This window comes from Cygnus atratus, chromosome Z (assembly GCF_013377495.2).
Source record: "Cygnus atratus isolate AKBS03 ecotype Queensland, Australia chromosome Z, CAtr_DNAZoo_HiC_assembly, whole genome shotgun sequence".
Classification (NCBI taxonomy): Eukaryota; Metazoa; Chordata; class Aves; order Anseriformes; family Anatidae; genus Cygnus; species Cygnus atratus.
In genome coordinates this window covers 24125874-24151881 of record NC_066396.1, presented here as the reverse complement: position 1 = coordinate 24151881, position 26008 = coordinate 24125874, and the positions used below count along the sequence as shown (strand labels likewise).

The window sequence follows — 26008 nt, the reverse complement described above, 5'->3', positions numbered from 1 at the left end:
GTATGACCTGCATAGGATATCAGAATGGAGAAGGAACTTTTTGCACTTAATGTGTTCTGTAATCAGTTTTTGTACTAGACTTGGAGAACAGGCCAGAGTAGTGAAAAGAGTCTACATAACAAGAGTATGCAGGAATTCCCCAGGAGCTGAAGTTTAACTGTGGCAGTCTGTCAGCAAATAAAGCATGCCCCACAAATGACTGTGCTAGAAAGAACACGAGCGAGAATTCCAGATACTACAATATGATAGAAAAAAATATGTATCACCTTTCAGGCTTAAAAAAACAGAAGCTGCAATTTTAAACCTGAATAGCCTCTCAGATCCCCAGGCTTTACTGACAGAGACCTAGTAGAAAAATTGGGAGATTATCAAGAACGTGGTCTGGAATTTTGCTATGGAGCTTAGCCATAGAATGATGGCCACTTCTTAATATTGACTGCAGATGTCTGATATCCACAATGGGATTTCATTGCAAACTATGGGTGCAGTTAATTCAGTTCTGTTTGTTCCAGTTTTCAGTAGTCTTTGTGTTGTGGATGATAGAATATCTGCTGTTTTTAAAAACTTCCACTAGAGATTCAGTTCCTGTCATAGCACATAAATATTATTGCCTTTAAACAATTTTAACCCAAATGCAGTTCTGAGTCACAAAGACAAGAAATGACACTGGTAATCATAAGCAAACTCACAGCATCTCAAGGAAAGGATACTGAATGTTTGGACACGCAGAATTGCTTCCACTTCTCTTGTGCAAGACAGTTCTTGAGAAGACTGTCTGAACACCATTCTGTGAGTTCCTCTGAGTTAGGCCTTCTCCCCTCGACAGAGGACTTATTCAGAAGAATGTGAACCTAGGAGGAATCTCTAGAAATGGATACAAGTGGGCTGTCCCACAGTGGGCTTGTGGACAAAAGAAAAGAAAAAAAAAATGTTCTGGTGAAGGGCAAGGGTCTTAGATGAGGTGTTGGTGTCCATGGGTTGCAGGACATTCTGTGGCAAGAGTGAGGGTACAGGCCTGAAAACTGACCTTGATGCTGCCTTATTTTCTTTGTTGGTCCAATATCTGCTCCAAACAAAGCTCTGCTCCATGATGAGGGTATTTGAGTGCTCTCTGCAGTACAAACAGTGGTTATTTTTTGATGGTTCATTCTGAGATCTGTGAAGACAGTGAGCAGTCTTTAATAGGAACTGTTATTTTAAAACAGTACAGTGGTTCCCACGAACCATCAGCTTCACCCATTATTCAGAATTTATTGAATGGTTACTCAAGAGTTACCACAAGTATTTTTTTTTCCTTATAACTATCAAATCCTGAGGTTGTCTGATTAAAGCCTATGAAAGTCTTCTCAAAATATTCTCTGCACTAGGATTATAACCCTGTTTCTGGGCTAGGTTTAGTTGCATTTTCATCCAAGTGAAGACTCAATTTGTTTCTATTAGACCTTGTGCTTCTGGGAAGACACTAGGGTTTTTTATCCCACAGATATTTTTAAAGGTTTCAGTGGTATTCCTCTTCCAAACCAGGATGAAACCAACATCTTCTGACATGAAAAAATGATTGTCTCTTGTGCCCAGAGATAACCAATAGTTCATGAGCTCAGCCATATCTCTGAAGTTTCAGTCCCTGGGACTCTGATACTTAATTTTTCACAGAAATTCAAACAACATTAAGAAAAGATGATCAAGATGGTCAAGAGGACTGAACTGTTGGAGCTGTCAGACATCTCATCAGACCAAGGTTTTGGGCCAAATGAGCTCCAGCAGTTCTTTCTGGTTAATGCTGTTAGATGATACTACAGGTGTATGAAGAGGAGGCCACTGAATTCTTCTGTTGCATCTCATACAGAAAAACTCAAACCAGCAAGATGCTGGCTACTCTGAAGTGGGCAGGTTTTGAGAGAAAATGTTTCTTCAGAAAATTCCTCTGCAGTTCTCATACTGCATGCTCAGCTGTGTTTCAGCTAGATGTGTTTCCTAGGGGCAGCTGTTACGAGTGTTGCCTAGTACTTTTTGTTGATCCAGGTTTACATCAGAATTTGTTGAAGTCTAGGTAGATCACAATCAGCTGTCTGACTGTTAAAAATTATCCTGCCTAAACCTTTGTAGATTTGGTGTGTCTGTGTCACAGACTTTAAGCAGAGTTACCTATGGCAGGATGAGGATTTAACCCTAAGACCGTCAGTGCACTGTTCTGGTATTTTGCACCCATAGCTACTGAGCTGGCCCTGTAATGCTATCTAGGGCAAAGGGATTGCTCTGGTGAGCAAGAGGAAGTCTCTGTATTGTTTATTTTTCCCTTTAATATGGACATGCATTGCTCTCTCTAGCAGTCCCTTTACTTGTAGGTTAGAAGAAAATAATACAAGACAAGAACAGCTACAAGCAGTAGCTTCCCTATGCTTCCTGTCTATTCAGTCTATACGGTGCTTGTGACCTGTTATGGAAGTGAAGATACAGAGAATCTACACTTGCTTAGCTTCTTACAGGTAGCTAGCTGTATGTTCTCTAAGCATTCTTTGCCCAAGCTTTGATGCCTGATAATCAGCTGAACAGTTTGCTTCAGGCATCCATCTATCTCTGCATAACTTTTATTGCACCCATCAACAGAAAAATGCTCACATCTGCTGCAGTGACTTTAGGCTTGGAAATGACATCAAATACAGCTTGCAAAATGTGGTCAATTTCAAGAAATCATCCTGCAGTAAGGTTAGTCATGACATTCCTCTGCAAGTGTATCACATGGGGGACTTCACTGGTCCTGACGTACTTCTAGTGGTGGCATCTCAGGTTTGTCCCATTTTTGGTCTGCTCTTCTCTTCATACATCAATCAGAGGCCCTAAAAATTGCAGCTGGCTTTTCTGGGTGATGTGCATTTCTTTCATGTAATTCTAGTCCTGCAGCCTCAACTGTTTTCAAACTACATGTTACAGATGGGATGGCTTCCCTTACCTAAACATCATACATACAGAGTTCCACTCCCTTCTTCTCTTTAGAGAATTGCACTTTCCTTTGAAGTATTTCTGAAGCCCATGTGATACACAGTAGGAGGTCATACACAGTATTTATTTCCTGTGTGCTTCTGTCACACACACACAGAAGCAGAGTTAGGCAGAGGCAGAATTTCCCTAAAGTTGTTGTCTCAGCAATACTGATACTGTACACCATGGTGGTGGTTTTACTTGGGTGGGCAGCTGAGCTCTACCACAGCCACTCTCTTACTTCCCCTCCTCAAAGGGAAAGGGGAGAAAATACGATGCAAAGGGCTGAAGGGTTGAGATAAGGATGGGGAGATCACTCAGCAATTATTTTGATGGGCAAAACAGACTCCAAGTAGGGAGATTAGTAAAATATATTGCCTATTACTAACAAGCTAGAGAAGTGAGAAACAAAGGAAAGAAACCAAAAACACCTTTCCCCTATCCACCCTCTTCCACCTCCTCTCCCTGAGCGGCACAGGGGAATGGGGAAAAGGGGCTGCGGTCAGGCCCTGATGCTTCGTCTCCACCACTCCTTCACGGTCACTCTCTGACTCTGCCCCTGCAGGGGCTCCTCTCCATGGGCTGCAGCTCCGGCCCGGGGTCTGCTCCTGCAGGGGCTCTCCATGGGCCGCAGCCTCCTCCAGGCCACATCCACCTGCTCCACCGGGGGCTCCTCCACGGGGGGGCTGCAGCGTGGAGATCTGCTCCATGTGGGACCCATGGGCTGCAGGGGGACAGCCTGCTCCACCAGGGGCCTCTCCACAGGCCGCAGGGGAACTGCTGCTGCCTTCCTGGAGCACCTCCTGCCCTGCTGCTGCATTCACCTGGGGGGCTGCAGGGCTGCTTCTTACTCCTTGCTCTCCCAGCTGCTGTGTAGCAGCATATTATGTGTATATATATATATATATATATTTTTTTTTTTGCCCCTTTCTTAAATATGCTCTCCCAGAGGCACAAACAACATCGCTTATTGGCCTGGCTCTGGCCAGTGGTGGGCCCCTTATCTAACATGGGGCAGCTTCTAGATTCTTCTCACAGAAGCCACCCCTATGACCCCCGCTACCAAAACCTTGCCACGTAAACCCACGACAAGCACTGAGATTCATGCTGAATAGGAAATAGTAAACCTCCATTCACCTGTGCAGAGACTTCATGCAGGCATGCTTCTTGCCTTTACAGCTGTCATGGATTGTGAATCATCTTTGGTGAATTATCTGCCACTCCAGCTACTGAGGAAAGCAACCTTGACCCCTTTCAGCCACAGGCTGGGGATCTTCACTGGAAAGGTTTCCAAGTTTACTGTTATAATCTAACAGGCATAAGCTTTTCATCGAACATAAAAAGGGCATTGCAGATACTGACCTATGGATGTCGTCTCTCAAGAGGAGTTCTGACATTCAGTAATGATCTCAGGAATGAGGCACTGATCTCCTTTGCTTGGAATCTACTTCCTTTGGTTTGATTTACTCATTCTTCCAGTGAAGTTGTTCTTATTTTTGTGATGGTCTGTCAGACCTTACCTTTGTTGGGCTTTTCTTTCTCATAGCTGCCTCTTCCCTGCTCACAGATTTAGAGCACTTGCTCTGCATACATCTCAGTGCTAAGTGAGCCAGATCCCAGAGGTATGTCCTCTTGTTACTTCTGCTTGCTTACTTCAGACTACTTGCCTTACTGTCAGCAGAGACATTTGTCCTGGTTTCAGCTGGGGTAGGGTTAATTTTCTCCCTAGCAGCTGATGTGGTGCCGTGTTTTGTATTTAGGATGAGAAAAATGCTGCTAACACACTGATGTTTTAGTCGTTAAGCAGTGCTTACCCTGAGTCAAGGACTTTTCTGCATCTTGTGCTGCCCTGCCAGTGAGGAGGCTGGGGGTACACCAGGAGCTGGGAGGGGACACAGCCAGGACAGCTGGCCCAGGCTGGTCAAAGAGATGTCCCATACCACATGGTGTCATGCTGAAAAACAGAAGTGGGGGAGTTGGCCTGGGGGGCTTCCGCTACTCAGGGTCTGGCTGGGCATTGGTCAGTGGGTGCTGAGTGATTGCATTGTGCAACACTTGCTTTGTATATTCTTTTCTCATCATCACTATTATTATTGTTATTATTATTATTACATTTTCTGTCCTATTATACTGTCTTTATCTCAACCCGTGAGTTTTTGCCTTTTTTTTTTTTTCTGACTCTCTCCCTCATCCCACTGTGGTGGGGGAGAGTGAGTGAATGGCTGTGTGGTGCTTAGCTGCCTGCCAGGTTAAACCACAACACATTACTTTTTCTGAACTATGGCACTTTTCCCATTTCTTTATAAGCACTTTCTCTGTGTCTTTGTATCTACAAACTAGTAATGAGTTATATCAAGTGTAAAGCTTGATTTTTGGCATGTTATTTATTCTTACTTCATTCAGTAGCTGATTCCATTATCTACAGGAACATAACTCTCTGCTCTTCAGCCTTTTCTCTGCTGTTGCAGTAATCTATCCCATCCTGTCCCCTCTCCCACCCCTCTGTGCTGTGAAGTTGACTTTTCCCCCTAGCTGTTTGTGTTGGCGCCTCAGGCAATGGCATTTCAGCACCAGCATTCTTTCCAGGTCAGGAGCAGCAGGGACTTTTCCTTCTGACTGCTTCTGGTAATTTTGTACAAGGTGAAAAGAGATGAGTGTGTGCTTTGAGCTCCCAAACCTGCATTGATTTACATGTTTGGAGTTACAGGTCTAGACAACCATTTGACTAATGACATTTTGAAAGTGCAAATATGCATTTTTTTTAACTCATCTTCTGTCATCCTTCTCAAGCAACAGGCAATCAAAATGTCTCACAGGTGAGAGCTAGCTCCCATGGCCTCTGGATACAACAGGTTGTCAATTTTTATTTTCTGAGGTCTGCTGTTGAAATATTGGTGAGAGAAGCAACTACTTCTTTGTAAAGCATAAGGGGTGGACAACTTTAGCTGAGGTTCCCAGCTATAGATTAAAGTGTTATCTACTGCCTGTGTAGGAAAGTAGTGTAACAAGACAAAGCACAAGACCCTGTGAAAGGTGAGTGGTAAGTCTCTGTCTAAGCTGCTTAAACACCCTGACACTCTCACACATATTTATTCCAAAACAGCAAGACATACAGGCAAATTTCCTTACTATTTTGTTTCCCAGTTTTAGGTATCTTTGCAGCTGTAGTCTGTTGCCCTGCTGGCAGAGCTGGAAGAACAGTGGCACACGAACCAGGCTGTACTTTCGTTGTATTCGCCCTGGTACCAGAGCACAGGACTTCTGCTGATGAGTAGCCTGCACTGCTGTAGCTTTATCAGAGCACAGACCCCCTGGTCTTGGCATAAACAACATATTCCTCTGTGTTTACCAGCTTTACAGCTTTTACAGTCATGTCCTCAGTTATGAATAGAGGCCATTCTTTTAACTCTTGCTCTGTTGCTTCTTCTTGTGCTTTCACAAGTGTATCTGCATTAACACTTACCTCAGAATTGTAATATTTCTGTTACAAATCTCTGCACCTGTCAGTAGGTGTCAGGATAGCTTGGGGGTGGTGATTTTCAAAGGCAACCATATGGTAGGTTTCCTCACTAACTAAACCTAGACCCACATCACACTAACGCCAGTATGGCCCTCTTCTGGGTATTTCACTGGTATCTGTTTTCACAAAATACGGAGTAGCATTTTATATTCTTTAAGAAGCCACAGATTCTTTATACCTATGGAAGGCACTAGGTCTGGAGGAGGAGGTCTCTTCTGAAAAGTGGCCAAAAATGAATTTGGAGGAGTGTGCCATTAGGAAACCATGCTTCTGGTCAGTCTATTTGCTGTGAAAATCCAGAACTGGCTTCTCTGCTGTGGCTTCAGCGAGGACGTGAAGCAGACATGACTGCCTTTGAGATTAGACCTGCCTGGATTGAGACCAACAAAACTCATTTCTCATACATAAGCCAACAGTCCCCAGAAGGGACTGTGCCATATGATGTCTCCAGCGCAACAGAGGAATGCAATCATTTTCAGCAAACAGAAATGTTGGAGTACTACAGTGAGTAGTAATACTTTCAATCTGTTAGCAGAGCTTTCTTCATCCTTTAAGAAGATTGTTTCAGTCTCCTGCCTTAAGCTTTTGGGAATTGTCACTGGCCCTGTCTTTATCTGAAAGCTGCTCCAGTTTCTGCTGGTATGTGTGTAAAAGCATATTTCTTGAACACAGAGCTCAAAAGATCTCTTTATAAGCTCTCAAGCTTCCAGAGAGTGTCATGAAGTCGCTGTGAGACATACTCTCCAAAGATGTTACATGAAAAATACCTGTTTCCTTTTATTATGGATAGAGGTTATAGCAAAAAGACTCTGACACTAAGTATAGTGTAAGTAAATTGATTACAAGCAAAAAGTTTCTAGCAGTATACTTACTTTATGGTTTTATATAAAAGCATATTACCTTCATTAGCTATAAAAACAAAATTAGAATCATCTGCAGGATTTTGCAGTAATTCATTTAATTTCCTGTTTTCTGTGTTATTTGATTTCTGTAGTACGACTGTTAAGAGAGGGAAAAAGCATCAACTGCTTTTCTTTGAAGATGGTACAGGAAACTCAGGAAACTTAAATTTCAAATATTTGCCAGTTCATAAGAGGAATATATTTTACCAAATCCATCTACATTCCAAATAGTGAACTGACTCTGAAGAGAGCCATGGCGACCAGCAGCCCCCATCTGTTTTTTAAAAAAGGACGAAATAATGTTCTTTCCATATGTTGAGGGCCAGGAAAAAAAGCAATATGCAGGATGGTTGTGTAACAGTGTCAGTAAATAGGCACCTACCACCTTTAGTGTATCAAAATAGTTGAGGTTTTCTCCTTCCCACTGCCTCCCAGTCCCACCTCCACCCCAATGTAAAGATCAGGCCTCACCAACAAGTTCTTCCCTGTCTAAGCATTCCAACTGTTTTCCTTCCCACACCCCAAATCCAGAGCCAGAAAACTCCCCTTCAGGGAAGCACAAGGATGTTGTTAGGGAGCAGTGAGGCCATCGTGTCAGGTTCATCTACTGAAACATAGGTAAAGGGGTCTAGCTTTCCACCTTGAGGTCTTCAGCAGCAATGCACTGTCCCTATGGAAGACCTTATGTCTGTACAGACCACAGTCTCACCCCTATTACTATAGGGATAATATGCCTTCCTCTGGCTTCTGGAGTGCTCCAAAAAGGAGGCAACATAAATTCAGCAACATGAATAGGCCGTAAACTAATTCTCGAGGAAACATTCATATTGATTTTCCTTAAATGCTGATGCATTAGAAATAGTGGCATCCATAATACACATGGCTTTATTTTTGCATTACCTGCTCCCAGGGCCCCATAACACTCACAGTTTTGTGATACATCCAAGTTTCAAGGTTAGGAGGCAAGAGCTTGAGCACAATTTCACAAATGTGATTCAGCTCCCTTCCGTCTGCAGAACAGTTTCAGCGACCACCCCCTCTAAGCAAAGTAAACCTTTCAGGAGCTGTCAGACATTATCCAGTATTATCACCACTTGGGATATCAAGGAAAAACCCTAGCTGCCCTTTTCAACAAATGCCTGACTCCTGACTCAAAACACACCCTTCTGCATGGGCTTCATCTTTGCTCCTGGAGAAGAAAAGCAGCCAACGAAGAGGAAGTCTCCTCGGAGGGCTGCTTTTATCTAACCTCAAAGGCAAAAGCTTCAGAGAGCAAAGGATTAATGAGCTCATTAGCAAACCAGTTGCATGCTGCTACAGACAATAGCAATATCTGATTTCAGGCACTGAAACCTTTTGATTCTTCTCTTATTTGTAGGCCAGATCCTTCGAGCTCTCTACCGTTATACAAGGCCTCCAGGGCCTTCTGGCGCCAAGCTGTAATTGTAAGGCTGAAATATAGGTCTCATTCATGCAGAGGAACCATAATTTCAAGAAAGAGACTGGGCTGGGCCAGCTAAGATACAATGTCTTGGTACTGAAAACCCAAAAGAGATGCTGTGACGGCCCAGTCAGAGCTTTTCTAAAACTTGGGCCAAAGAAAGGTCCTGAGTTTGTTTCTACGTGTGTTAGAGCAAATCGGTGGCAAAACCACCCCTCTCAATCTTACAGTTTCCATGGTAGTGGAAACCACTGCAGCATTACAAAGCGGTCCCAGGAATTATTGTCCCCATTAAGAATACAGTGCCATACTTCTGGTTGAGTTTATCACGCTTCAGTGTCTGGCTGTTGAGTCTGATTATGCCATTCTCTGCCAGCATGATGAAACTTAACATCCTATTTATGTGCCCGTGGAAGTACTCCTAGACTATAATCAAAGTACCTCTAAGCCACTTGTTTTTGCTAAGCTACACAAATTGAGCTGCCACAGTCCTTTACTAGAAGGCATTTCCTCATCTGTTGATCATTCCCCGACTTCACTGTGACAGCCTCTGGTTCATCAGCATCCTATTTGAGCTGCGGGCATCAGGAACCAGCTGTCACTCCAGGATTTGCACCAATGTCAAAAACAGGCACGCAGTGAATTCCTTGCAAATGGATGCAGACGTATTTTCACATCCTTCTTTAGCCTTTGTGGGTCTCATGTCCCACAGGGAGCTCACAGTCACCCAGCTATCTGTTGGACCCCACATCCTTCCTAAAAGTGCTGGGATAAATTTCCTTATCCTGCAAGCCTACACTCTACACTGCATTCTTCAATGGATGATTTGCCATTTAGCTGCATTCAAATATACTCAGCTTACCCCACACAGTCAGCCTGTCTAGGTTCCACATGGTTATATCTTTATTTTGCACTCCTTTCCATTTGGGGGTATTTTTTACCATCTGTGCTGCTAACAGGCAGTGTGATCAAAAATAAAAAGAGTATCAGTTATTCAGCCCAGGAACAGCAGGGAGGGTGACTACTCCTCAGCTCCCTCCTTTCCTCCTTGCTTTCTCTCTCTCTCATAGCTGCTGCCATTTTGGCTGAACATAAGGACTGTTAAAAAGGAGGACAGAGCATAGCAACGCAAACTGAGAAAAGAGTACTCTGGTTTGCATCGAACGTGGACACAAGCATGTGGGATCTGCTCCAGAGCCGCTCCCCTGCGCTTGCCTCCGTGGAAACCACGAGGGAGGCTGTGCATGGTCACGGGGTGGTGGTGTAAGCCAGCTGCAACACTTGAGTTTGCTTCCTCTGTGGCCGCACAGGAACACCTGAGCTTGTTTTAAGCTCTCTAATAGATTGTCCCCAGCAGCTAGCCATGTGGGTTAAGCACTGCCATGCTGATCCAGGCTCACTAGTAAGCTCTATATTGCCACGACTGCTGTACTACCGCTATCCAAGCCCATCCCTGCAACTGGCAAAGCCTCAGCTGCATGATAAATATTCAGAGGATATTCTAGACTGAGTAATGTTTTGTTTTGAAAGGTACTAAACACCTTGCAGAATTAGAGCCTGTATGATACACATCTATGTCTTTTCTCATTTGCCTTTTGACTAACAAAGGAATTAGTGTCAGTATGAGTGTAAGAATTACAGAAAGCAGAACCAGTTATATGAACTTGCTCGAGTCTCTTCAGTTTTCAGACAGTTGGGGATTGTTATGTTCTCATCAGAATTCATCCAAATGTCATCCTTGGTTTGCTTCTTTCAGAAAGCTACTACCCTGTGTGTTTAAAATGATCCTGTGGATATGTTGTTCATCTGAGCTAATTAAAGCCTGTAGACTAACAGGCACATTTTGCTTCCTTTTCTATCAACAAATGCCAGAGAGGCTTTATGTGCGAAGATGTATGATAGGTCTTGGGGTTATATTATGATAACTTTATCTGCAATAGAAGGGATAGATCTGAGCTGGAACATATTGCAAAACTGATTTTAAGAGTTGTTTTTTATTTTGATTTTTCAGTAATAGCATAACAATTTTAATTCCAGGAAGTGGGAAGGAGGAACACCTTTTAAAATAGTCTTAGTCTTAAAAAACTGTTAATATTGAGCAGGTCAATGTTATCATTTTTTTATTAGCTCTTTCAAATAGTTTTTGGACAGCTCTTGATATGGCTTTGTTGTTTTGTTTTGTTTTGTTTATAATTAAAATCAATTGGGGTTATGTTTGAAGAATGCTGGCCAGACATTTACTGCATCTTTGCCTTCGAAATCCCCAGTGACTGGCTAACTAGATGAATGTCTTTGAAAACTCTTTGTATTGTATGTAATGACTTGTTGAATAAGAAAATATAATAACTGATAAATCTAGTCTAGAAAGTGTCCCTTTATGCACTAGTCTAATTTTTTGTTGTTGTCACTACCTACATAACAGACTACAATAAGACTGCAATAGTTTGAATGGAAGTACATGTGAGGCTGTTTTAACAGCCAAACCCAGAGTGCTGTGGAGCCACACTTCTATTAAGATTTAAGAAAACTGCTCTGATTTTTTCTTGTGAAAAAAAAAAAAATGTGATCCTCTAACTATTGTTATCTACAATTTGCCCTGTGGCCTGCAGCCCCTTTGGAAAAACAAGTGTTGTTCTCTATTTGGAGCATGGATCAGCAAAGGCTATTCTCGTAGTTTATATTAAGACCAAATTGGAATGAAATGCCTGTGTAACAAATTAGATTTATAGACAGATGGATAAGTTAGACAAATAGATGAATTGGATAGTGATCCAATCCCAGCTGACATATGTTGAATCAATATTAAAATAGCTCTGTTAAACCACAAGGCTTTTACACTGCGTATGTTGACAGGAGTTAATGGGTGGAGAGTGAAGGTAAGCATTTTCCAAAGCAAACTAGTGGGGCAATTTTACTCAGTGATGAGCTCAGTAAGCCAAGGACATTGGTATCCTGAAACAGACAACATTTGCTATTTAAGAACATACAGTACTGATACAGATTTTTCCAGTTATCCTGTAGATTCAGAGTGAAAGGTCAGAAGCACTGGATGAAGGGAGACTAATGCATAGAAAATCCCATTGCTTCTAATGCTATGAGTTAACTGCTGTGGTTGGAGCAAGTCTTCCTTGTGCCCTGGCTGGATGACAAGTGTTTGGAGCAGGGTTTGAAAGAGGTGCCCCAAGACAGGTAGGGCTTCGTGGCACTGGCTATGGGAGGGAGACGCATTGCCACATAAGGATTCTGACACCCCTACAAGCTCTTATCTATTTGGGGATTTGTCTCATTTAATGAGAAACACTTGCGGGTACTATCTTATTCATGGGCATTTTGCCTCGAGCATCTGATCAGCTGGGGTCCTTTTGCACCAGGCTGCAGCAAATTATAGTCCCTCGGAATTACGTTTCTCTCCTACTGCACTCAAGGGGAACTTTCTCTCTGTTGTCAGTAGGAACAGCAGCATATCTTCCCATATCAACCCATGCATGTCCTTTGTGGTGCTTTGCTCTCGGGTAGTAATGCATTGCCTGGGACTTGATCTCAGTAAGACAAGCAAAGACCCGTGATGAGAAATAATGTAATTGGTGGCTGTGCCAAGGTAAAATAACTAGCTAAGGGGAAAAGTAAGAAGCAGTTGTTATCTGAAGATGAGCTTAAACCCATGTGAGTGCTTCTGCATTCATTTAATAAGACTGTACAGGGTTTCCATTAGCAAAGAGTTGGGCCTTGAGTATCACACTTTTTCTAGGGTAAGAAAAAACAAAACAAAACAAAAACAACAAAAAAGTAAGTCATGGATCATAACGAGCAATTTTCTGGATTTGTGGTGCACAAGCAGAATTCATTATTCATCATCTTAACCACACAAATCCAACACGGGGTGAGCTATTTCCCCCTTTCTCTTGCCTCAGGAATGCAAACCAGATTTAAAAACAGACACACACTGCCATTTGGGTATTTTACAGACATCTGGTGGTGATCAGAGACCTCTATGTCAGTTAATCCAGCTCACAGCTGGATTAATTCTAAGACAAATATCTTCCATGACTACTGGACTGTTGAATGCCGAAGGACATGGGTAGGAGTGAGGAAGTTTCTTATTAAATTGTCGTCAGCTGGCTGTGCCACACAAAAGGGACAGGCACCCTAAGTCCCCAGACCTGGATGAGTGAGGTGTCTTCAAGTACTTTTGTCCAGTCTTGAGCTTTCAGCAGTTGCCACATCTAGGGGTACTTGGTGGTGTGGAAATCACTCCTCCTGCACACTGTAGTGTTAAGGTAGCCCTGCTACACCATTCTCGTGCAAAGCCTGGAGATAGGTCTGGATATAAGAAAAGCAAAAGGGGGATCACTGTGCATAGGAAAATTGTCCCCTGAGGCCAGACAGAGAGAAGGATATTCTGTTTGAAACAGCCAAGCCTCGGGTGGATGAGCTTTAATGCTAAGCTAGGAGCCTACCTCCCTACAGCTGCTAGGTTTGAGTCTGTTCTCTGGATTGCACATCTTGGAGCAAAACGTCTTGCTGGGCAGCGGAGGGAGGGATCTCTGCTTTCAGCAGTTACTTCAAGGTACCTTATTACTCCTACAACAGGGGTTTATGATCAACTTTGTGAAATGATGAGGATTTCTCAGATCTGTTTTTATTCTGCCAAGGTAGAACTGGTATAGGGATGGTCTTGAAAGGCTTTCTTAGTTTACAATAGGGTCTTCCTTCTAGGAAGAAGTTCCAAGTTGCTGCAGATGATGTAAAATGTGCACCTGATAGCAGATGAAGTGAAAAGGCAGCAGAGTATTTTGGTGAGGTGCAAGAAAATGAGAAACTGCTGTTGACTTTGCCCAGGTGGCTTGTTTGGGTCTTCATCTAGTCAATAAGCAAGGCCAAGAGGAAATCCCAGCAGAAAATACATGAATTCCCTTTTTTCAAGGCAACTCAAATATGTGACAACACTCTCAGGCTATTATTTTTGGCCTATTTCATACCGGGAAAAATCTTTAAATGCAGTACAGACAAATAAAGTACAGCACACAGAGTCAGTGAGAAATCAAAGTATAAGTGAGAGTAGCACATGGCCCAGTGTAGGCGACTTACTGTACACAGGTATATGTTTGTCTTCTTATTATAGCGATTGCCAAACTGTGGGGTCATGGAGCAGCTGTTTAACTCAAGAGGTGATAATCGTTAAATGCTGAGGTAGATGGAAATGATTGTCATATAGCCATGTTGATTAAGGAGGCTCTTTGTGCCTTGTAAGATCTAGAATCTCTTGTTTCTCACCATCTCTTCTAATTTAGTTTTCTATGCAGGGTTTTTACAATGTGAGAAGTAATTAGAAGTAAATATGGAGGTTTTCTCCATCTGCTCATATTTTAAATCCACAGTCGGTCAAACCAAGCATGCTGAATTTGCAATAGGTTTTACTCTCTGCTAGGTACAGTACAATTCAGCTATAGCCCTTGGAAAAAGGTTTGCAGGAGGAGGCAGTGAGATTGGAATAGCACAGTTCCCCAAACCCCAGCACTCCCTGCAGAGTGATGAATGCCAGGGCAAATCCTGCCATTTTCAGTGTGTCTTCTTGCAATGGAAACTGCATCTCTGCTGTAGGAGGGGATGGGGAGCTGGGGATGGAGTACATGCATGGGGTGCAGCAAGAGAACTACTGTGGATCTCTGCAGCTGCAGTCCCGGCAGGACACTGCCAGGAGATCTGCCACCCCACCTTCCTCTAGTGCTGGAGGACTTGCTGGCTCCACACTTTATAAACTCTCTGCAATGGAGTCCAAAGCAATCCATACCTGAAGAAGAGTATTTCCCTTTCCTGAGTTCAGTACTCCATTATATTAACTAGACTGAAAAGACAGTCTTGTCCTAATGAATAATGACCTGCATTTCTGTCAGAGAAATGGTATGGGCTTATAATGTGAAGACGAATAGTTACGTTCACCTCATGAAAACACTTTGGTTGCCTTTCCAGTTACTGTTAACTTTCCAAAATTTTGAAAGTTGCTTACGTTTGAGAAGCATAATGTTCTTGCCCACAGCAGGGACACAGCTGAATGGTTTTATTTAGGCAGAAGCAAAGGGTGTTTTTGTCAGAAAATGCTGAGTGTTTATACAACAATCAGCCCTGCTCAGATGGCACATCTGCTTTTTCAGAGACTGGCAGAAATGCTGTCATAACAGCAAAATTTTGTCCCCAGAACCTCTTAAAAAAAAAAAAAAAAAAAAAAGACCAGCTGCAAAATTGGTCACTGTCCCCATCTGGAGGGAAATGGCTGCCTATCATAGCTACTCTGGCCCAGAGCTGTGCGGCTTGGCTCATGTGGGAGAGCAGGACTGCCACTGCAAACACAAGAGACTCTGGAGCATGAAGAAGTGACCAGGCCGATAACACAATATTGAAAATGTTGGCCAGGAGCACCTGGAGAGACAAAGACTGTCAGATTCAGATGTGATGTCACTTGTGCCTTTCTTAACTAGATAACATGAGTGTCAGCAAGGCAGTAAATAACAAATGTAAGTTCTAATTGCTCTGAAAGATCTCTGGTTTCCAAAGGATTTCGGCAGGATTTCGGCAGGAATAAAGCTTACGTGTTCCCCAATCAGATGTCTTTCTACTTGATGATAAAATAATTCTTTCTTTATTTCTTTCCTTAACCATTCTTTGTTTTTATTTTTTTCTCTCTTTTTAAATCTACATGCTGGCATATCAGTAGCATTTATCATTTCCCATCAAGGTACAGCTGCCCTCAAGCAAGTTTGAGCCTAGGACCCTGCAAGCATGTGTCAAGAATATGAATTGTTTGCTGGTGTTGTGGACCAGAAGTGCCTTCAAAAACAGCATCACAAGGTCTACAAATTAGTGTTAAATGCTTATTTTCCATTCAGGTGTTTCTCAGTTCATTTCAAAAAAGGTGACTAGGGATCTCATTTTGTATCCTTTCAGAGGGCTGGTCTGGGGAGGATGGAGATCCTGCTCAGTCAGTCAGAACAGCAACTGCTGAAGAGAGTTAAGGGAAGCAAAATTCCTGAACTCCCCATCTAACAACCCATGAAATGCATCCTCCTATAATTCACTGTGTTATTCAAACCACTCTGACACCACAGGGACATCCAAATGATGGAGCAGAGCCCTGCAGTGAGCAGTGCATGCTCTGGACACAAATCAGCCACGCTCATCAGGCAGCTAGGTCAGTGCATGGGTGAATTGGGGCTTTTCTAGAAACAGCTCAGAAAAAGATCCATCCCTTAATCTAATTTCCAACTGGGGTGACACACTGTCCCCAAGAAGAACATGTTGCAGCACTTCATGGGCTCTCAGAGGCCCTCACCAAGGTACCTCATCACAGCTGCACAGAAGGCCGCACTACGGAGTGGAGCATGAACCTTGCTATTTTTTGCCCCTGTGCAAACGAGAAGGATCTGAGAGGTTATCTCTCTTTTCCATTTGGCTGGAGTGAACATTTTCAGAGGCTGGGAGGCAAACTGGTAAGCTGGTGGATTGGAGCAGGGACAAGGGTCAGAGCTGCTACTTTTATTCCCCAGAAGGAATTCTACAGAGCTGTGTAAAAGTGAGTGAAGCCAGTGAATTTTAGCCACCTCCTTGTGAGAGCTTGTCATTCATGCTGTTTTGAAATGCTGTGAGGCAGGGCAGGCTGGCCACATCTCTGGGGGATCAACCGTGCAAACAGGAGGCTTGGTCTTACAGACATACACTGGCATGCAGTGTCTGGGTGGCCTGAATTCCAGCAGGAGGGACTCCAATGTCTCACGGCCTGGGATGCAGCCATGTGCACAGCACCAGGCTATAATTAAGCGGCAGTGAGCTTTGGCCTTGTTCTCCCTGCAAGCTAGCTTCAGAGCTCACCCATACCTCAGCTCCCCCATGCTGGTGGTATGTTTCTTGTGGCTTGCAACCACACAGAGAGTATGGGGTTCCCAAGGCTGTGCATACTGGTTGTGATTGCTGTCATGGCTATCATTTAGGTTTATCCACTGCTAGTTGGGGAATAAAATTAGAACAGAGATTAGATACAGCTGAGGCAATATCTGGGAGGCAAATAGCAAAAGCTTCTAAAACCCCATACTGCCAAAGATTTTAGCTGTGCACTCAGTACCACCCCACATAGTTGACAGGCTGGATGTAGGCATGCTGGGCCAGAAGTTTCACGGTATGGGAGTCCCACTGCTGTCAGTGCTTCATTGTGAGGAAGGCCCAGATTTGTCCCAGTCCTTGTGATTTCCAGGGGATAATGTGATCACCAGGGTGTAATGTAAGCAGCCCCATGGAAAGAGATCTGGGGGTTCTGGCCAACGGCAAGTTGAACATGAGTCCACAGTGTGCCCTGGCAGCCAAAAGGGCCAACCATTTCCCAGGGTACATCTAGCATGGCATTGCTAGCCCGTCAAGGGAAGTGATGGCTGCGCTGGTGCGGCCTCACCTTGAGCACTGTGTGCAGTCTTGGGCACCACAATATAAGAAGGACATAAAACTATTAGAGAGTGTCCAAAGGAGGGCTACAAAGATGGTGAAGGATCTAGAGAGCAAGATGTATGAGTGGCGGCTGAGGTCCCTTGGTTTGCTCAGCCCAGGGCAGAGCAGGCTGAGGGGAGGCCTCATGGCAGCCTGCAGCTCCCTCACGAGGGGAGCGGAGGGGCAGGCGCTGAGCTCTGCTCTCTGGGGACAGCGACAGGACCCGAGGGAATGGCACGGAGCTGGGACAGGGGAGGGTCAGGCTGGGTGTTAGGGAAAGGTTCTGCACCCAGAGGGTGGTCGGGCACTGGGACAGGCTCCCCAGTGCAGTGGTCATGGCACTAAGCCTGCTGGAGTTCAGGAAATGTTTGGACAACATTCTCAAACATATTCTTTAATTTTTAGGTAGTTCTGTGTGGAGCTAGGAGTTGGACTCAATGATCGCTGTGGGTCCCCTCCAACACACTATATTCTGTGATTTTATGATTCACCATTATGTCAAAGGATGTCCAAGGTAGCCTGCTGAGCCTTCAGGTGGCTTCACAGTTTGAAATGGTTCAGTGACAGGTTCATGCTCATGCCACAGACCAAAAGGAGAGGCTCAGTATTAGTAAGCAGCCGGGCATGGCTGCCTGAGGAGCTCTGTGTTGGCTTTTGGCCAGTGTGTTGCATGCCAGCACAACCACATCTGAATCATAGAATGGTTGAGGTTGGAAGAAACTGCTGGAGGTCATCTGGTCCACGTGCACTGTTCAAGCAAGAACACCTAGAGCACATTGCCCAGGTTGCCTGCCACATACAGATTTCCTCAGGCAGTGCTGTCGCAGGGGTAGCACCTCCTCCTAGCCTCCATCCAGACAGGGAGCTGTGCGAGTTTCAAACAATTTCAGCTGGATTGCATCTATGCAAGACAGTAATATTTACTTACAACAACAACATCCACACCCCAGTGCTTGTCTTCTCTTGTATATGAAGCAGGACGGTATTTGGATGAGGCCTTCGAGGGTGACTTGCACGCTGCAAGTTGTGCTGGCACTCTGACAAAGCAAAGGCAGCTTTGAAGGAGCACAATGAGAATATGCTGCAAGTGATGCTGTCTTTGACACAAAGCGTGAAAGAGAAGCCCTCACTGCTTATTGCTGTTCCTCTTTCAGCAGGGCCTTTCTCTCTATGGGAGTGAAAATCTAGTGAAGCTTTTACATTAGGATGTTAGCTTGGATTTACTGGGTAGATTTCAGCTCAGGCAGTTACTATCTACCTCTGCAGATTTTCCATGCTGCTTCAATTGGCTACAGAATGATTTTTCATTTCACGTTCAAAACTGATTAAAATAGTTACTTCATACACTTGAAGAATTCCTGTATTTAAAACCCAGTGGTGAGTGAAAGGAAGTTATGTAGCATATACTTGGATCAACTTCAGTGGAAGCTATTACCATCACGACTGGGGTTGCAACACTGAACAAATCCATGCTGAGGGGAGCAAGACAGAAAAAAATGAAAAATGCGTCATTTATAAAATGCAGTGTAGAGCTTACTGTGTCCTACTCAATATACCTCCAAATCATGACAGAAATCTATAACAACACTTTATTAATAGTAAATGTTTAGTTCTTGAAATAGTTACTTGTGCTTTTGCTAACTGTAAGAAATCAGGTATCTCTGCTGAAAATAAGCCAATGAAACACAACTTGGTCTCTATAGCAGTGGCCAGAACCCATTCTAGATCCCCCCTTTTTTGTGATACCCCAAGTGGAGAGACTCCTCAGCTACTCACATTCCCTCCTTTCACCAAGTAAACTTTTTTCTTCTCTTATACTCCAGTTGTTGAAATTCATTCACCACCCTCTGCTCGAAACTATTTATCCTTTTCCTCCCACTTTTCAGAACTGTCATGGTTATCAGCTCAGCAATGTGTAATACAGATTCTTGAAATCTGATGTCATCTTGCTTGGCATATGTTACACCCTCAAATAAGCTGTTGTGCTGAATAATGTACCATATGTATATTTCTAAGGTCCTCCCAGAATTGTAAAGTCATATCAGTGCTCTGATGGTGTGCTGCTTGAACCAGGATTTTTGTCCTTCTTGTGTAGAGCTTCCAAATCTGGTGCTACCAACTGAAATATAACCCTCAGTTTGAGGGTGAACTCTCTTCTATGCAGCATACTGCTCTGCCTATCAAGCCCTGAAAATAAGTACTGGGAAAAGCCTACTGTGATGATCTGTTGAAGAAATAGATTGCACTTGCTTGCACAGGCACACTTGTCCTGTAATGCTTGAGGTGCTTCTTGGCTGGGGCTTTTGCTTACATGTGGTCCATGGAGGTGTAGGACAGGTTGGGAAGTGGAGTGGAAAGAAAATAAAGCAGTGAATTTCAGCCTTCCACAGGAAACTCATCACAAAGAGATTAAAACCCAAAATGGTCTTCCTGCAGGGTTTCAAAAGGCACTCTAGGAAAGCCTCCTCTTTCAGAGGACAGTGTGGAATCAGGTCACATCACCAGAAAAGATGTGGAGCCACTTCCTTTAAGTTTTTTTGAGGTTCGGCTAGACACAACCCTGTCTGACCTCATCTGCTGTCAGCAAAAGGCCTGCTTTGAGTGAAGAGACAGACATGAGACATTCAGCAGCCACTTCTAACCAAAACTATGATGATGCTGCATGCTCGAGGAGTCTGATCCCCTGGCCTACAAGGCTTCAACCCATGGCCTCAAGTCAGGGAGGAAGGAGAGAAGGAAAGAGAGTGGCCAGGGCATGCAGGGTGCTCCTGCTCCAGCTTTAATTGAAGATCTCTCCAGAACATCCCATTCTCAAAGAAACTTCCATAACGTCTTTTCCTGGAGGAACACAATAATGATGGCACGTTGAGCAGCAATCTCAGATTGTTACTCATGAACAGAAGGATCAACTTTAATGAACCTGTTTCACTTCTCAGCCTTAATGCTTTTTGCATGAATGTTACTGGCATCATGTGTTTAACTGATTCAAATGTAAAGACTTCAAAGCCATTAAAATAAGCACAAGTCTGATTACCATTGCGGTTTCTGGTTTAGAGTTAGCAAAACATTTTTTTTTCTTTTTTTTTTTTTCTGGATTCCATTTGCACCCTGTGAAAACACTAGGAACAGATGGTTTACTATCCAAGTTTTACAAGCAGTTCAAACAGGAGTAGGCACCCTGCATGCTGGAAATGTTTATAGAGGTTAAGCGTAATTAGCCCCTGCAAGTCCCTGCCAGCTGCATTAAGTTAGTGTTGAATATGGGGAAAGAGCCTAAGGAAATACAGCTTTATGAACATATTACTCTATTCTATGCAGTATTTAAGATTAAAGCTAAAGAGCTGACTTAGATGAAAAAGTCCCATGTCTAGAATAGAGACTTCAATTTTCAAGTTAGGTTATTTACTGATACTTCTGACCATCGAAATAAATCTTTAGTTTCATTTCACTCTGCAGATGGGAAAGGCTCTCACAACAGTTGCTGGTGAGAGGTACTCTAGTTTGGAGTACTTTTTGTTAATTCTGATCTGTTAGTGCAAGGAGAAGCAATGGGAAGATTTTATTTGCATAGTAGTTCTTTGGGGCAACTGAAAAAGTATCTTTAGTGTTCTTGCATCAGTTAACCTTTATGTATTGAAACTTTCCTTGAGCAAGACTGAGAGAGATACTGTTCGAGACTTATGAAGCACAAAGCTTTATGCTGATAAGGAAACTTAGGACCACACCTTTAACTATACCGGGGGTGAAAGGCAACAAGGTCTTTCTTTGTTAGTTGATTTCTAGATGTGTTTGACTTCCTGGTATATTTTTCAAGCTCAGCAAGAGCTGTACATCAATAGAAACCGTCAGTCAGTAGAACGTGCAGCCTGTTAGTTTTCTTTCTTGTTTGTCTAAATGAAAGATCTAATGAGTAGCATGCTCTCCCTTGCAGAAGAAATATTTCCATCACTTTCTCTCAATATCTGAAAATGTGAAAGAACTTCATTCTCAATCTGTTAAAACCAGTATAATGACTCATTTAATAGCCCAAATAGATCTGCTCAGAAATCACTACTGCTCTAGAACATTTAAGGTATAGGCTCTATTTCATTAGTGTGTAGGAAAATTGACCTGCAGGAAAAGCTTTCATATTAAATAAATGCCACTAACTAAGAGAACCCATGATACAAATGGAGTTATAAATTGGAAATTTGGAGAGATGTGGTATAATGGGCTCTAAGTTGTAAACAGGCTTTGTCACACAACCTTTACATTGCATTTTTTAAACTAAGCCATGCATGTTAGTGCCTATAAAATGTCCTATGGACAGTACACTGGTTATTTATAGAGTTAGTGATTCAAGAGGAAAGAATTTTTTTTTTCTGAGACAGAGCTGAAACAATGTGACACTCTGGTCTACCTTTAGGACACAAAACCTAGGGCCTGATCAGCTGGCCTCATTTACATACAATGGATCTTTGTTTAATATACATTGAATTTTAATATGACTGAGAACTTGACTTCTGGAATCTGAACAGAAGTGAAGTGCAATAATTGCTTGTATTATGACAGCCAGCATTTTGTTTCCTGGGAAAATCTGCAGCCGCTGTACTCAAGGCTTGCTGAGAGCTCAGAGTTGTTGTTATGACAAGGCATCATCAGGTTTGGCACTTCCACAGCAACCGAAGTTCTGCTCTTCTTTCCAAAGCCTTAAATACTTTTAAATATCTTCTAGAAAAAAAAAAAAAAAACTCACAGCTCTGCCTCATATGCTTGACTCCTCAGGAAGGCAGAATATTAGAAGTCACAACTATGTTCAGTTTTGAATGAAGGAAGAGGTTTGGAAAGGAAGTAGAATAAAATGCACTTATGCTCCAGCAAAACTAATGTTTGTTGAAGAAATTCAAAGCACAAGTATTAACTCATTATGAAGTAACAAGATAAATGCTTCTATCAAGACACAGTCCATTTGGTTCTCTGAATCATTTTGTCAAAAGCCCTAGCTAATTCTTACCATTATACGTCCTGGGGAATAGAATTACCATATTAGTTCAACAAACAGTGAACAAATGCTTTAGAATATATACCTGATAGCTCTTTTGAGGAATCAACCAAAATTTCAGCTCTCCTTTCTAATACTCCAAGTAACTTTGTCTTGTGCTGAGGTATTTGAAAAAGGATACAGCTAATACAAAGTTCCTGGAACATCTTGGAAAACGTAGGCAGTGGCATTACAATCTAGTCTGACTCTAAGTGATGAACAGGTCCTTGTGCAGGATCCTTTTCTCGTATTTACAGACATGCTGCTTGCTGATTGAATGCTTCCATTGTGACCATGCTCCCAATACAGTAGCCTTCTTCAGCTCTTGCTTGGTAACTTCTGTGGAGCAATACTGTGTGCTTTAAAACAACTTCTTGGCTTTCATCATTGCTGGGTACAGTTCAGAGAGTGGTAAAATGATCCCATCAGCAGCTAGGCCCTCTGAGGGCATCGTGGCAGTCAGTCTCCAGAGGTGTACATCAGGCTGGGAGACAGAGAAGTCAACCTTTGGAAAACCTTGTCACAGTACCTAGCTGATATCTTCTGTGGCTCAGATAGACAAAATTAAGCCTTACAGACATAAGACTATTCTTTGTCTTCTTTCAGTGTATAAGAGAATTAGTGGGGAAGTGTTGAAACACAATGAGAAATAATGTAGGAAGTCCTAAATGCATATTGTTTTGTAAGAGTGATACTATAAGCTGCAGCTGCAAGCAATAATATTGTCCCTTTCAAAAAAAAAGCTTTCCTCAAGGTTTTGCCTAATGTCAGAACTCATGTCATTTTATTCTGAGAGTTAAACAAATGTAGTGCATCCATTTCTTTGCAAAAACAGTATTTAGCTCACTGTAGCCTCATTTGTGTGACAAAGGAGAGCCTAGGAACACTCCTGATTCTCTTCTGAAAGGCAGTGCCTCCCCCGACAGAGCAGCTACTTTCCCATGATGTACCCCAAGTCACCAGTAACTTCTTGCAGAATTCATCTACTGACAGACTGGGAAGGTCCTGAAAAAGGGTGCAGAGCAGAGGAGCAAAAGCAGTGCAACTGCTTATGTCATGTCAAGCTACCCCGTTTGTTTGAAGTCTGATGCTGTGACCTTCTGCTTCTTCAAAATGCATGAGGAAAAAATTAGTTTTGTAAAAACATGGGAGGGGAGAAACTGGGGACAAGTTAATATATGTTGTCAGATGTGATTGGAAAAAGCAAGCAGGCAAATCTTTAAAATGAATGTACATCAATTCTTTAAAGGGTATACCACCTTCATACGCTGAATTACCTAAATTTTTGTGGGAATTACCTCAAACCAAGCCCAAGGGAGACATCTGGTAAACCTACAACTGAAGTAAGTGTTACTAAAGCTGAAAATACAAGCGAGTTATTAAAATCGCAGACCATAGTGAACTGACTGAAACAGAATGCAAAGGATATTGATATTGTTAAGGACTAGCTGCTAACTGATCAATGAAAATCAGGTGGTTTGTATCCTGTAGGTAACTTCTAGGAGTGTAGCCTCTTTTATTTCATTCCAATGGTCTTTGGAAGAAACATGGTCTGCTTTTATTCTGTACCCTTCCCCTTGCGGCAATACACAATTTCAATAATGCTTTAACAGAGCAGCAGATGCAGTGAAACAATGTAGGCTCTAAGGCTGTCAAAAACCTTTTATATAGCTTGACAATTCTGAGAGCAGATGTCATTCTGGCATGTATTGTTTCTTTCTCCAAGTGTACATTTTGTGATACAGGAAATAAGACAATCCCCTTTATGTCAGTGGATAATTTTCTTACTCAAATGGTGAACAAAGCATCTCTCAATATTGATTTTTCATTTACGTCTGTCTTTGCCAGGTATGAGAAACCAACAGGCATGCAAGAATTTGGGGTGCCAGAACTGTGAGTTAGAAATTTGGGTGTGGAAAACACAGTCGTACGCAGACGTGGGCAGGACTTTGCTACAAATGCATGCCCTTACTGTGAAGGAGGTAAGGAAATCTTCCCCTACTCTGCCAGATAAAACACCAAACTCATATTCTGCAAAGGTTTTCCAGGCTACAAATTGCTTCAGAAACTCAGTGTGTGCTTTAACACAGCCCTGGAAACTAGCCCCTCTCATTTCTTAGGAACACCCACCTCTCCTGCAATCAAATGAGTCACCTGGCCTTCAGCACACTCCTTCCAGGAATCTGGCCCACTCAGAAACCCAGCCACACAAAGCACTGACAAGAACCAGTGCTGAGGACTGTCACCATCTTGGTAAGAGGGAAAACATGCCGGGCAAATATTCTTTACAACATCTACACTGACCATTAAACAAAAGTTCCTAAAATTGCCATGGATTCTTTGTGAATGGTTTCCTTTATTAACTATATGGGTCAGTAAAAATGACTTGCACTCTCACTTTTCTGTCACTGATATTCCAGCTTCTCTCATGTAAGCTCTGCATCAGGCTTGATTCAGAGGTGGTGCTTGTCATGGCAATGGGTGAATTCCTGATGCCCAGAGAAGAAGGAAGGACATCTGTATTTCCTTCTGTCCTACTGCCCGCTGGCCATTAAATTCCAGGGCAAAAGCTGTAAAAGCAGTCATGGGAACATCTGCTTTACATGCATTACATCTTCCCAAACCCAAGCCAGCAACCAATCACATGGACAGCTTGCAACTCAGCGTTGTCTTTCTCAGCCTGGTGAGACCTCAGGAGAGCAAAAAGGGGCTCAATGCCAGCATCAGGACATGTCACTCTAAGTCAGGGAGCTTTTACATCAAACTGACTTGAGTTTACTTAAGCATGATCTAAGGCTGATCAGAGAGAAAGCTGAGCAGGTAGCATCAGGAGAAATGGTGGTCATGACCTACTCTTCCCACTGTCTTTCACCGGGGGACTGTAAACCCAGTTACCCTCATTCTCCCTGGGGTCTTTGGTGGCATTTGACATCTATTGTACACAGCTGCAAACACCACAGAACTCTTGGAGACTGCACTCGAGGCCTGCCCATCACTGGAAGTGGTATCTAGCAGGCACCATGCTGCCTACAAGATATTCTTCAGGCAGAAAAGTGATTACCCTGACTGCTTCAGTCCTTTTGAGCATGCCACTCTGTTGCTATGTTCTCTCTATGGGGTGCCACACCACTTTAACACAGTCTTTCTTCTGTGAAGACAGATACCTGGCTCACCTAAAATAAGCAGACCAGATAAATAGAATAATCCTTGTGAGCCACTAGGGAAGCAGATAGAATAGATAGGAAACTGTTTTGTTTTGTTTTTTACCCTATGAATGTCTGGGGTATTTCTGAGTTTTTATATCCTGCACTGAAGTAACAGGACCTTTCAAGAATTTTTGAGAAAAATAAGTTATCACTGCCCACTGCCAAAAAACTACTAATCCACTGGCTTGGTATGCTTGCCTAGAGCTGTGGAGCAGCCTGGATGAGTTCTCACTTTCCTTAGTTCAGGGCAGAGAGTTGAAATCCCTCTCCCATGTAATCACAGAGCATCAGCTATTCCAGGGAAATTTGAACCTGTCCCTTATCCATCAATTCCCTTCCTCTTCTCCGAGTTCCTATCTGGGTACGAGCAATCTTTCCTGCCTGAAATACTGCATTTTTTTCTGAAGAATATAGAAGGTCCAAACATTTGCTTTTTCCAGCAACACTTTCAGCAGAACAAGAGTTGCTGGC

General features: G+C 43.0%; 1 long non-coding RNA gene across 1 annotated transcript in view; it reads left to right on the top strand.

Annotated features, from left to right (window-relative positions):
- LOC126913651 (uncharacterized) overlaps positions 1–24567 on the top strand; it is a 38493-nt gene extending 13926 nt beyond the window's left edge. Inside the window, exons 3-4 of the long non-coding RNA XR_007709303.1 lie at positions 24180–24313; positions 24452–24567. This is a non-coding gene — a long non-coding RNA (uncharacterized LOC126913651). The remainder of the gene's footprint in view (positions 1–24179; positions 24314–24451) is intronic.
- Positions 24568–26008: the final 1441 nt, after the last annotated feature.